The 13,018-nt window shown below is 34.0% G+C and overlaps 1 long non-coding RNA gene across 1 annotated transcript; it reads right to left on the bottom strand.

The window, feature by feature from the left end:
* Positions 1–11,308: 11,308 nt before the first annotated feature.
* Positions 11,309–11,851, bottom strand: LOC125219740 (uncharacterized). Its single transcript, XR_007176202.2, has 3 exons — positions 11,766–11,851; positions 11,561–11,647; positions 11,309–11,327 (listed from the first exon to the last, which is right to left on the bottom strand). It is a non-coding gene; the product is annotated as an uncharacterized LOC125219740 (long non-coding RNA).
* Positions 11,852–13,018: the final 1,167 nt, after the last annotated feature.

Raw genomic sequence — 13,018 nt, 5'->3', positions numbered from 1 at the left:
TTCACGTAAATTTGCGGTCTGATACTATGCAATAAACGTGACTTCACGTTTCTTACAAGCTTGAAAAAAATACCACTTAGCAGTATTTTGTTCCCAGTTAATTGTTTATTTATAATTGTTTTGTTGTTACAGTTCATGAAAAAAAAAATAAAAAAATTGAAATCCTAACCCTTAGGGGCTTCTTATTATGATGAAATGGAATAAGGAGGGAATGGAGTGGAGATGAGAATGGAATGAGGATGTGAATAGAATGTGGATTCCATTCCATTCTTGTGCTTGGTTCATGTAACGAATACAAATGGAATGAAATTGAGCAGTGTGTGTAAATTATGTGTAGTGTGTGGAGAGAGTGTGTATAGTGTGTGTGTGCGCAATGTGTGCGTAGTGTGGATTTTTATTAATAATTAAAAATTCTAAAATTATAATTTAATTATAAAATTGACTGATATTAAATTTAAATATAATGCTCCCTCCATCCATGAAAAATAGACCACATTGTGAATGGTACGTAAGAGAGAAGTGAAAAAAGTAAAAGACAAGTAGTGTTAGTGGAATGCAGGTCTATGTTATTAGTAGTGTTTAATTGTGTTAGGTAGCAAATGTGAGGCGCTTTTTCAAACTTGGTCTATTTTTCGTGAACAACCAAAAATGCCAAATGTGGTCTATTTTTCGTGAAGGGAGTATAATACTACTAGGTTTTATAATTAAAATCTAAAATAAAAAGAAAACAGAAAAATGGAATGGAATGGTCCTTCCTTAGCTAAATGGAAGGAATGACTAGTACCATGTGGAATGGAATGGTGATTCTAAATGAAATGTGTAAATGAAGGTAGGAATGTCATTTCATCCCACTATACTAATAAGGCCCTAAGGGTTTCCTTCATCCTGGCCTAAAGGCAGAGGGATGTAAGCCACTATCTTGCCAAAAGGCAACCTCCCATGCCTCACACTTGTGTTTGAAAGGTATTGCAACTACACAGCAGTAGTGAGATTCTGTCCTTGGTCATTTTTGCAAATCTATCTCTCCGGAACCAACTGCACTGCCCATACGAGATTGTTGTTATGGTTTGCAACATTTTTCATTACCCTTTAAAGCTTTTATTCGCTTTTATTTTGTCACTTGTGAGTTGAGATATTTCGAAGCCTAAAAATAGTCCGTTAACTAAATTAAAACCGATTTTTATGTGTCACTAACAATTTGTATACTTTTAGAAATTTTATACCACTTCGTTCCCTCATAGTTGAGGTGAAGTTTTTCGGCACTGGATTTAAGAAATAGACGTTGAGTGTGTTAAATAAATAGATAAGAAAGTAAGAGAGAATAAAATAAGAGAGAAAAAAGTAAGAGAGAATAAAAGTGTTACAATATATAAAAATTACTCAACTACGAGGGAACGGATTATCAATTTCAGTTTTGAACATTTAGTTTTATTTATGTAATGAATGATTATAATTAACTTTTACCCAATTAGAGTATTGAATCATCTGTTTGTATTTAATTTAGAATCTTATTAGTTAATACTCCCCCGTCCTCTAAAAATAGAAAGTCTTTCTTTTTTGGTCCGTCTCTTAAAAATAAAAAAATTTCTATGTTACGAAATTTGTCTTAAAAATAAAAAAATTTCTATGTTACGAAATTTGTCTCTCTAATGAGGTGTGACTCATTTTCCACTAATACATTTTTCTTTCTATCTCTCTCTTACTTTACTAATTTTAGGAAATTTATCTCTCTAATGAGGTGTTACTCATTTTTCACTAACACACTCTTTGTCTTACTTTACTAATTTTACATTAAACTATGTGTCATTTCAAAAGTTTCTAATTTTGAAGAATGGAGGGAGTAATTGATTATTAAAGTAGATAAATTCACAGTGAGATTATTTAAATTTTTGCTTCAAAGTTTAACCTTTCAATATAAATGTTACACTATTTTTATATATAGGTCAATAATAGTCTTTTACTATATTCTTCTTTTTTTATTTGGTCTTTTTGCCAATAAATAATGCATTAAGCTATAGTTGAGACGGCCTAAAGAAACCATAGGTGGGATGGAGAAAATAATATAGTATTTCATATAATTCTAAAATAGAATATAAATGAATTATAAGTAAAAATATAAAATTATATAGATATAGGGACGTGTTCAGATCAATAAGTGAAATTCTGTCAAAAATTAAAATAAATCTCAGTCATTGGATCTTGTAATGTAACCGTTAGATTATTGTCACGTGTCATCTAGTAATGTAGATTACTAGTCAAATAATGTAACTTAGCTAATAATGTACTATTTTAGTACAATAATGTAGCATTTTAGTCTAATAATGATAATGTAGCATTTTGGACTAATAATGTAACTTATCATATCCATCCAATCTCAGGATCCAAGGGCTGAGATTTGTTTTGATTTTTAACAGAATTTCACTTATTGACCATAATGCGCCCCGGTAGATATAACTATTTTTTTTTTTATATAATATATAATACTATAAAATATAAAAATATGTAAAATTTTTAAAAATATATGAAAGCTTTCTACGCAATCTAGTTTAGCCCAACCAACTTTACATACTTTTTAAGTTTTAAGATGACAACCGTGATCTTAAACATCAATATATCCTCATTTCTTTTAAAAACAATTTTACATGTTTCACTAAAATTGTTATGAGGGCAATTTCCAACTTTTTACTGTAGTTTCAAATTTATTTTTAAAGTATATGCATATAAAAGTAGTTTAACTCCAAGTATTTATATCAAATTCAAATTTTATATTAATATACTCCCTCTGTCCACTCTAACTACAACATTTCCATTTCGGTACGAGATTTTATGTAGTGTTGTTTTATTAGTTAAGTGGAGAGAATTAAATACGAGATAGGAAAACAGTAGAAAGAGTGATGTTTTTATTTATAGAAATGTGTCGTTTAAAGTGGGACATCCGAAAAGGAAAATGGTTCACTTTTAGAGTGGGACCGAGGGAGATGTCTCACAAAATTTTTGTAGTAGCTACAGTATATACTCCTAGTTCATTATGTTCCATAGACAAATGCAAAAAAATATATTTTAATTTGCAGTATAATTACATAAATTTCCAAGGCTAAAAATGTGATTTAGCGTACTGATTATAAATAGTCTAAACATGAATAGGATATTAGTGTGTGCATATTCTTGTTATTTTGAGTTTGACGGGAAGGAAATCAACTGGTATCAAGTATGTATACAAAGAGCATCTGCAACGGGTGCTCCTGCAGAAGAGCTCGTCCTTGCCTTAGGCACGACAAGCGGCGTGCTCGCCGCTGCACTCGTGCCGTCATCCATTTTTTTACATGAAATTATCTCTCTCATATTTCTCTCATATTCTTTTATACAACTAACCTTCATCAAATTAGGAATTTAATTACTCAATTTTTTATTTTTAGGATTTCAATTATGCACTTTTTTATTTTTTTAATATATAATAGTATTTAGAATATTTATAATGCATTTTAATATTGTGGAAATGTTTTTAGTAATTATAGTATTTAAATTAAATAATAAAATGTGAGTGGAAAAAGTTAGTGGAATGTGGCATTTTGTAGACATGGTTCGGTTATTCCCATTTGTCTCTATCTATTGGTGGGGAGGTATATGAAGGAACGAATCAGTGGATTGAGGAATGAAAGCTCGAAGACAAAGAGAACCGGGCTTTTCCAAAGAATTACTGCAGCTTTCCCACTCCCTTTGATTATCATATACAAAAAAGTATCTTCCACTTTCCTACCAAATCTCTCTCTATTCTGGCACATAAATGAAGGGATGGAAGAGATTATGGTAATTTAAGAGAGCCAATATGAGTGATAGGCAAACCATTACCGATGAATATATCGTCCAACCCGGGGAATGAAGTGCCAGATTTGCCTTTAGTAAGTAGGTTGCTATTGAACCCGGTCTTCCAGACTTGCCAATTTATCGATTGAAGGAATAACGAGTGAGATCACTACCATATCTTTTCCCCCTTGCCTTGAAAGAATTCACACGCGGCCGCCAGCTTTCCCAAAATAAGGGGAGATCTGCTGCTTACTGCTCACGGCCATTTCCGAACCTGTCTTTCTCACCCTATTCAATTCAATGGAGGACTTCTCAATTCTTGCGATTCCCAACTCCCTTAGCTTATTCTTATTATATATTATTAGAAATTCAAAAAAACGTTAGGGTTCCAAACGGCAAAATAGGCTCAATGATCTCTTTCTTCGATAGACCGGTCCGGCGCTCCGCGTGGTTATATTCGTACATGTTCCGACTCGCCGGTCATTATGGATATAGTGGCATGGCGAGTCAAAGGGGGGGAGTTCTTCAACAATGAATTAATTTCTCGATGGGAACCCAACATCAACATAGCAGAGTGGCCAACCAAGCCAAGAATCATCGCCCGAGAAAGCAAGGATCGTAGAATATAAAATTCCCCACGTAGCGGTAAGAAAAAAAGCAAAGGGTGGCTGTAAGGCAGCTTCCATTCCTCAGCAGAATGACTCTTTTCACGAACCCGCAGCTATAGCTATTTCATATGCTGCAAAGTAAGTAGTACTTTTTTTTTACCGGGGAATGGGAATTCTCTTTCCTAGGGGACGAGCGAAAGGCTGATTAGTCTTTTCGAAAGAAAGTTGCTAGGCGTGCTAGCATGTTAAGTTAATGGTAGCATAGTCTTGGAGGAAGAAAGCGATGTGATGTCTTCAGTTGCTTGCTCTTTTTCCCTTAAGCGAGTTCGGGCTCGGGTAGGCAACTCACCAGGAATAGTCTACAGAAGCGATAGGCCAATTGTAGTTGATCCCGTCTCAAAGCCCATCTCTGACTTAATAGCCTTGCCATATCGGAGGCTACCCAGCTACAACAACAAAGAACGAGTCCTACTTTTATATATTAGTTTTATAATAAATTGTGAGTAGGAATTAGTTAGTAGAATATGGGGTCCACCGCCAAAAATGGTAAAAATGAAATTGGACAAATTTTGTAGGACATACGAAAATAGAAAATTGGGAAAAAATTTCAGGGACGGATGGTGTAATAATTTTGTTTGGCATCAAATTTATTATGTGAACGATGTGCATAATTGCTCCTCAATTGTGTGCATTCTTTTATTACCTAAAAAAAGTAAAAGCGAAATCATATAAATTTGCTTGATTTAAACCTAAATTGAATAAACTTTTTAATTTGATAGAGTTATTGTGATTGTTCAAATCATTTTAAATAGTATAAAAATAATTTTGCAAATAATTTCGGTAAAATAATATTCCTTGTAACATAAATAGATGTAACCGTTACATGTCCAAAGAGTATGAGAAAAGTTAAATAATCATTTCCTCTTTCTCATCAACTGAAATCCAAGCTTGTTTCTTCAAAGTTCAACCCTATTGCATCACAACCCTACTATTCATTCTTACTCTCGTTTCATTATAAAACTAATGTATAAAAGTACGACCCACATTCTACTAACTTTTTCAATTCACTTTTCATTACATTTCTTAAAATCCGTATCTGATCAAAGTGAGACAATCTTTGTAGGACAGAAGGAGTATTTGAATTTGAGACAATCTTTGTAGGACAGAAGGAGTATTTGAATTTGCAGTATAACTACAGAAATTTCCTAGACGAAAAATGAGATTTAGTGTATGATTGGAGACAGTTTGAACGTGAAGATGATATTAGTGGGTGCGTATAATTGTTATTTTGAGTTTTGCAGGCAGGAAATCAACTAGTGTCAAGTATGTATACTACTCCATCCGTCCGCCAAATATTGTCCCACTTTGACCTAGCACGGGTTTTAATAAATGTAATGAAAAGTGAGTTGAAAAGTTAGTGGAATGAGAGTTCTACTTTTATATATTAGTTTTACAGTAAAATGTGCGTATGAATGAGCTAGTAGAATATGTGGTCCACCACCAAAAATGGTAAAAATGAAATTGGAAAAATTTTGTGGGACGGACGAAAATAGAAAAATGGGACAAATTTTTAGGGACGGATGGAGTAATAATTTTGTCTGGCATATATCAAATTTATTATGTGAACGATGTGCATAATTGCTCCTCAATTGTGTGCATTCTTTTATTACCTAAAAAGAGTAAAGGGAAATCATATAAATGTGCTTGATTTAAACCTATAATTGACTATGCTTTTTAATTCGATAGAGTTATTGTGATTGTTCAAATCATTTTAGTTAGAAGAAAAATGAATTTGCAAATAAATTGGGTAAAATCATTTGTCCCTTGTAACAGAAATAGTTGTTACCGTTACACATCCAAAAGTTCAACCCTATTTCTCTCTATTGATAGAGCACAAAATTGATGGTGAAAGATGCCAAATCTGCCCGGCCCGAAAATGGGCCCGAACCAAAACAGGGACCGTCAGTGGAGGTTGGCGGCGGCCGGGTGCGGTTTAAAGTGGAGCTGAATCCCAAGGAGACCACGATTGTTTCCTGGAAAAAGCTTCTGAAAAAGGCAAATTTGAGTGATGCCAAGGGCCCGGTCTGTCGCCTCCGGGCCCGTCTCTTGAAGCCCGTGGCGACGCCATTGTAGAGCTGCCTACTCCTAGCTGCGGCGGCTTCTCATATGAATGAAACGGTGGCTAGCAAATCGAAGGAATCACAGGTGAACCGTATAAGCAACGTGATAGAAAGGATTGAAAGAATGCATCCGAGTTCGTTCCATCTTCATCGTGGCTTTCATTTTCTTCATTCCACATACGCCAACCAAAATCCACCTAAGTCAAAATCGAATCTTGGATATGAATTCACCAACAATTTCCCAAACCAGAGTGTTAAATGGCAACAATATAGAATGAAAATTAATGAAAATGACAATCTTACCGCATACATTCTTTAGATCCTTTCAATCACGTTGCTCAAACATTTCGTCTGCGATTCCTTCGATTCATTATCCGCAGTTTCATTCATACGAGAAGCTGTTGGAGGAGGAGGTGGCAGCTCCTCAACGAGGTCCCACAGGCTTCAACCCGGAGCAGACGGATCAGGCCCTTCGGGCTCACTCAAATTGACCTCATTGAGATGCTTTATCCAAGAAACAATCGTGGTCTCCCGGGGATTCATCTCCACCATAAACCTCACCCGGCCGCCGCCGACCACAACCGATGGCGCCGGTTTCAAACCGTGCCAATTCTGGCCCGTCGGATTCAGGCCTTCCACAATCAATTTTGTGGTCTACTTATGAAGGAAATAACCTTACATTTGAGTTGATGAGAGAGTGAGTTCATTATTTTATATTTATAACAGTTACAATTATGACTGACATTACTTTCATTATTTCAGATTCCACCCAAATTCTTTTTACATATTCATTTTCTAGCTCTGTTTCTTCTATTTACCCGATTAAAAAAATCATAATAACTCTTTCAAGTAGTTATAACCTACATATCAAAATCAAAATTTTATTAGTAACGATAATGATAGGCAGGTTAGATGAGTTATAGTATATGCACAGTAATATCCTATTGATGTTTATAATAGTTAATTAATATAGTGAAACATTTAACAATTTTTTTTATAAAAAATGTGAGCATTAGTTGATGTTTGAAAAATCTGGCTTGACATAAATATGAGTAAGATCACGGTTGTCACCATAAATTAAAATAGGTAATTGATTAATAAGGAATGTACAATGTAATGCTTAGTTGTATGGTTTTTATACAAAGTATTACTAGGTATATAATTTATATTACAATTGATTAAAAAGGAATGTAGAATGTAATGCTTGCTCGTATGCTACATTTATACAAAGTTTCATTAGGTATAGAATTTATATTGCAATTGATTAAAAACAAATGTACAAAGTAATGCTTAGTTGCATAGAATTGATATTAAAATTGATTAAAAAGGAATGTACAAATTAATGCTTAGTTGTATGGCTATTTAATACAAAGTTACACTAATTATTTTATATTGTACAGTTTTAGTGAGAACAATTTTAAAATGAGAACCTTAAAAACTAAAAATCATATTAATTCTGTAATATATTAATATCAGTTGATATTACAAAACGTATCAATTTATGATATTCATGAACCAGCATATATTTAGTCAGGAACTGATATATAATGTTATAGTATGTGCTCTAATTTAAAAAAAAAAGGTTTTAAAATGAATCACCTCCCTATATATATCATAACCATTATATTTGACACCAGTGTTATACTAAAGTGGAATGGAAGAAATAAAGTAAAATTGAGACAATAAATTCACGTAAATTTCTCAGTTAGTTACTTAGATGTGCAAATAAAGATGATTTCACATTTCTCGGTAGCTCGAAAATACAGCCAAAATCCTATACCATTTTCAATTATTTATCCATTTACATTTAATATATGTTCATTACAACTCAGAAATATTATCAAGTTCAATGTTTTCACACAAATATTAGCAAGTTCAATGCTTTTCAAGTTTGTGCCCTTTCTCCGCTCTACAAAATTACCAGCTTCTCAAGGAGAAGATTAGCTTCTGTCACTTCGGCATTGTGCATCCATTTTGCTTTCTTTTTCGGTTGCAAACATTATGGCTTTGTATCCATATGGTGTAGGTTGCTGCTGGTGATCAACTTCTTTAACTTGTTCCATGTGAATTGCTAGAGGCATCCTGTGTTAAAACATTTTTCTCCTTGATTTTATCTCGATCCTAAGCCAACAAATGAAACGAGGATGACTGTGAGCAGAACAACGAAACACTAACATGGGACTCCATTGAGTAAATGTAAGGAGAAACCAATGATTATACATGACATAAATTTTGAACATCATATATAATTCATCAATTTTCCACTAATTTCTAACTGCAAAGACAAGTCCCACTATTTGCCCACAAAGTTATGTGAATCCAACAGCACAGGATGGGGCTTAAAGGAAAAACCTTAAAAACATACCTCCCGGAAACTGCGAATGCCTTTCCTTTCTTTAGCTCTGTATATAGCGCGTTTAATCCTACTAATATTCATGAAGCCACCGGGCCACAATGAAGCCAGCTGCATAGCAACGAATTATATCAAATATAATGGTTATCACATAGTTTGACAAAGACAACATGCAAAGAACAAATACAGATATTCAATTCACAGCATGAACCACACACACTAGATCGTGCACTTCTATTTTTCCAACGTAGGCACAGAAAAACATACAGACTGACATGAAGTATTATTAACTTTTATCAATATCTTCTGCAAACACAATTAACTAAACCTTATCCAGAGAAGGCATTGGCGTTAACTCAACATTTAAATTACCTCTTCATATAGCGTTTCGACTGGAGGTCCTGAGAATTCTTCTAGCGTCTGAGATGAAAACCAAATAACAATTAGGATTGAAAACCTACAAAAAACTAAAATATACTATTTATATCTTTTTGGGGGATTAGTTTAATGTTTATTTTCCCATACTCTTGAGCTACAGAAATCAGATACATACCTCAACATAAAAATCATATAATTTACAAATTTTATTTTCCAACACATGGTTGAAACTGTGTTTGTGTTTCTTTCCCGCAGCCCGTGATTTCACCATTTCAGCAACTTCTTGTTTCATCTTCTGTATTTTATCATATTTCTCTTGTTTAGCGGATAATCCCACTTTAGCCATAGCTCGAAGATTTCTCTGCCAATAGATATGCTTAATGATTCAGTAATTAGCGAGGTAATCACACTTGAGAACACATTATATTCGAGGCTAATAATGCTAAACAATAATAAAAAAACAACGATAAATATAACATAATCAAGAAGCACAAAAATGGTTGAAATTATCACCCTCTTCCCCGTAAATAATTTTATATAATCAAATACGCGTTAATTCCAGGCAAATAAAGCACCCGGTATAGTCCACCACGTGTCGCATGGAATAGCGCATCAAAGGAAAAAAAATGTAGAATCCTACACACTTTGAGCGATTCCTCAATAAATGGTATCCTAGTGATGTAAATGCTATAAACTACCATATATTATTTTCACATATGTATACTACTGGCTTATAACTATAGACTTACACATATATATATGTAATCCAAAGCTTATGAAAAATATAGTGAGTCCATCATGTGTGACATGGAATAGACCTCCCATGCCTAAAAATATGTGAACATGCTAAAATCCTAGTCGTTATCGCTACAACTCACTTTTAGACTCCTTTATAAAAGAAACGCGCTACCCACGCGAGGGCGAGTTTTAATATTACATATCTTAGATACAAAAACAGTAGGAACCGCGACGATAAACCTACAATCTTAGGCATCTTAATTGAAACTTACGATGAGAGTGGGAACTAATTTATTGCTATGCTCTATGTATGTTAAAGATTGAACGGAAAACTTATTGCCCTAACCATACTTGGATATATATCTGCGTAGTAGTTTCATTGTAGCATTGTTATCCTTTTCGAACATTCTACCATAGAGTGAACATTCTATTACTCAACATGAGATTCTTTATTTTATTGACATATATTTTCAAATTTATGTATAAAAGGGTGTATTAGGGTGCTCACACCTCTTTAGTATAAAGCACAACACAAATCACAACCTTTGTATCCTTGGATTTGATGATTGTGATAAGCTGCATTATTAGACTAAGATGTTACCTTATTAGACTAATAATCTACCTTGTTAGACTAAAATGCTAAAGTATTTTACTAAAATAGTACATTATTAGACTAATAATATATATTATTAGATGGCACGTGACATTAATCTAACCGTTTAATCACAAGACTCAATGGACTAACTAGTGTTTTGTTTATAACAATATTTACCATATGAATAAGGATACATCCCTACATAATGTTTGAACAGCAAAAGAAACAAAATGAGAAAGTAGCATGGATGGATAAAGAAAAATTTTAGTTAGATTCCATTCGATGGTTCTGACTCATTAAATCCCCCGAAGATTTATAAAAGAGAATGAATTTCAGACTACTAAAAATAAATTTCGCAAAATTCCATCAAATTGATCTTTTGTAATTGCTAAAATAAAGTCTTCAGCTCGCAAACATAGAGGTCTGACTAAAGATAGACCATTATTAGACTCTTCGTGTGAACTTCACAATTCTCTTCGTTTGTTACTTGAGGAATTAGTCTATGTTGATAGGAAAACATAACTTTAGATGACCATATAAATTTAAGGTTTAGGAAAAAAAATATTCCCAAAAGTTAAAGTGCTTCAGTTGTTGGTGATAAAGAAAATAGTTCTACAACAAATATCTACTTCTAAGCCATGCATCTCAGAAGAGGAGTTCATTTCGAATGCATGTCTTTAACATTTTGGCTTTGTCTCAGCCAAGACATAGTGTTCCATCTCGACATACTTCTGTAATGTCATCACAAAAAAAGGTTATCAACAGCAAAATATCAATATGGAATGTCAAAATAATGAGATGACAGGACCAAAACCATCCAGTCAATATGTATTCCAGGTCATCAAACAGTAAAGACAACCAACAAAACAATGATGGACGATTTTTATGTGAAAGCCAGATAGCAAGAAGAACAAAACACAGTAACCTTAAAAGTAAAAGTCGTTATCTTAAAGAGGGAAAATACCTTCAGTGTCGCAATCTTCATCAAGTGGCCCAAAATGGTCATTAGACGGCTGATCACATCCTCTGGAATCCGTCTATAGCAGGAGCTCTGAACAATAAAAGACATGGTTTTGACTTATACTGCCCAATTAAGCATAGATATAAAAGATGGTACTATAAGTTAGCTTTGTAACAAAGATGGAAAAATTTCAATTGCTTTTGAGTACCGCTATTCTAGCCACTTTTGCAAGCTCCAGTTTTATTTCTGAAGGCAATCTCTTTTTGTCGGAGTGAGATTGATTAACATGATCCTGGTGAGCATCTGTAGAAGGTGGTCTAACTGTTTATGCAAAAATACAAAACAATAAATATGGCATGGATCATACTAAAATAATAGAAATAAACTAAGATGTAATATAAGTAGTGAGATACATTGTGCAACTGCCTTCTCCAACTCTCCAAAGGCATTCTCAAGATTTGTAATATTTGGAGATTCCTCCTGTAAAAAAAATGGTAACACGTTAAATTTAGGGTGATAAAATCAAACTAAGCATGTGCACAGAAAAATAAGGCAACTTGATGAAAGAGCAGTGCACACCAACTCTGTATCATCAATGAAAGAATCATCGGTGTTGTAATCATCATCATCAGGCATGTCGTGAAGAACAAGATCCTACCCATCCCTGCTGCCCTGCAAGTTCGGCATATAAAAAACAATATCCACCCCAATCAAAACCAGATCTCGGATACGAATTCACCAACAATTTTCCAAACCAGAGTGTTAAATAAAAGCTAGGCCAACAATATACCTATAAAACTAGTAGCTCAAAATAGTAAAAATCACAATATAGAAAGAAAATCAATGAATTAATTAACTCTGACATAACTGCACCAGCAAATTCAACATAATTAACAAACATGCAGCATTTTTTTTCACAAAATCATCAATAACAACATTGCATGCAAGATTACCATTTCATTCATTTGAAAGGCAGCCGCAGTAGGAGGAGTTGGCTGCTCGTCGCCACGGGCTTCAAAAGATGGGCCGGGCCCATCGGCCTTACTCAAATTTGCTCTTTTGATAATCTTTTTCCAGGAAATAATCATGGTTTCCTCGGGATTCAGCTCCAATTGAAACCGCACCCGGCCGCCGCCGACCTCCACGAATGCTCCCTGTTTTGATTCGGGCCCATTTTCGGGCCGGACGGATTTAGCACCTTTCACCATCAATTCAATTCTTTGCTCAACCAATGAAGAGGAGTAGGTTTGTTTAGAAATGGGGTTAAATTTTGAAGAGAGAAGCTTGCATTTGAGTTGATGAAAGAGTGAGATGGAGAGTGGGAAAGATGATTTTCATTTTCTCATATTGTAACGGTTGCAGCTAGGAATTAATGAAGAGCTTGTCTGATCCCAACAAATTCCCTAATTTTAAGATTCCACCCCATATCTTTTTACAAATTCATTTTCGAGCCATATTTTC

This window comes from Salvia hispanica, chromosome 1 (assembly GCF_029641045.1).
Source record: "Salvia hispanica isolate PSC_SH4W2 chromosome 1, Shi_PSC_v1, whole genome shotgun sequence".
Lineage (NCBI taxonomy): Eukaryota > Viridiplantae > Streptophyta > Magnoliopsida > Lamiales > Lamiaceae > Salvia > Salvia hispanica.
The sequence above is the reverse complement of the archived record's forward strand: the minus strand, read 5'-3'. Positions and strand labels throughout refer to the sequence as shown.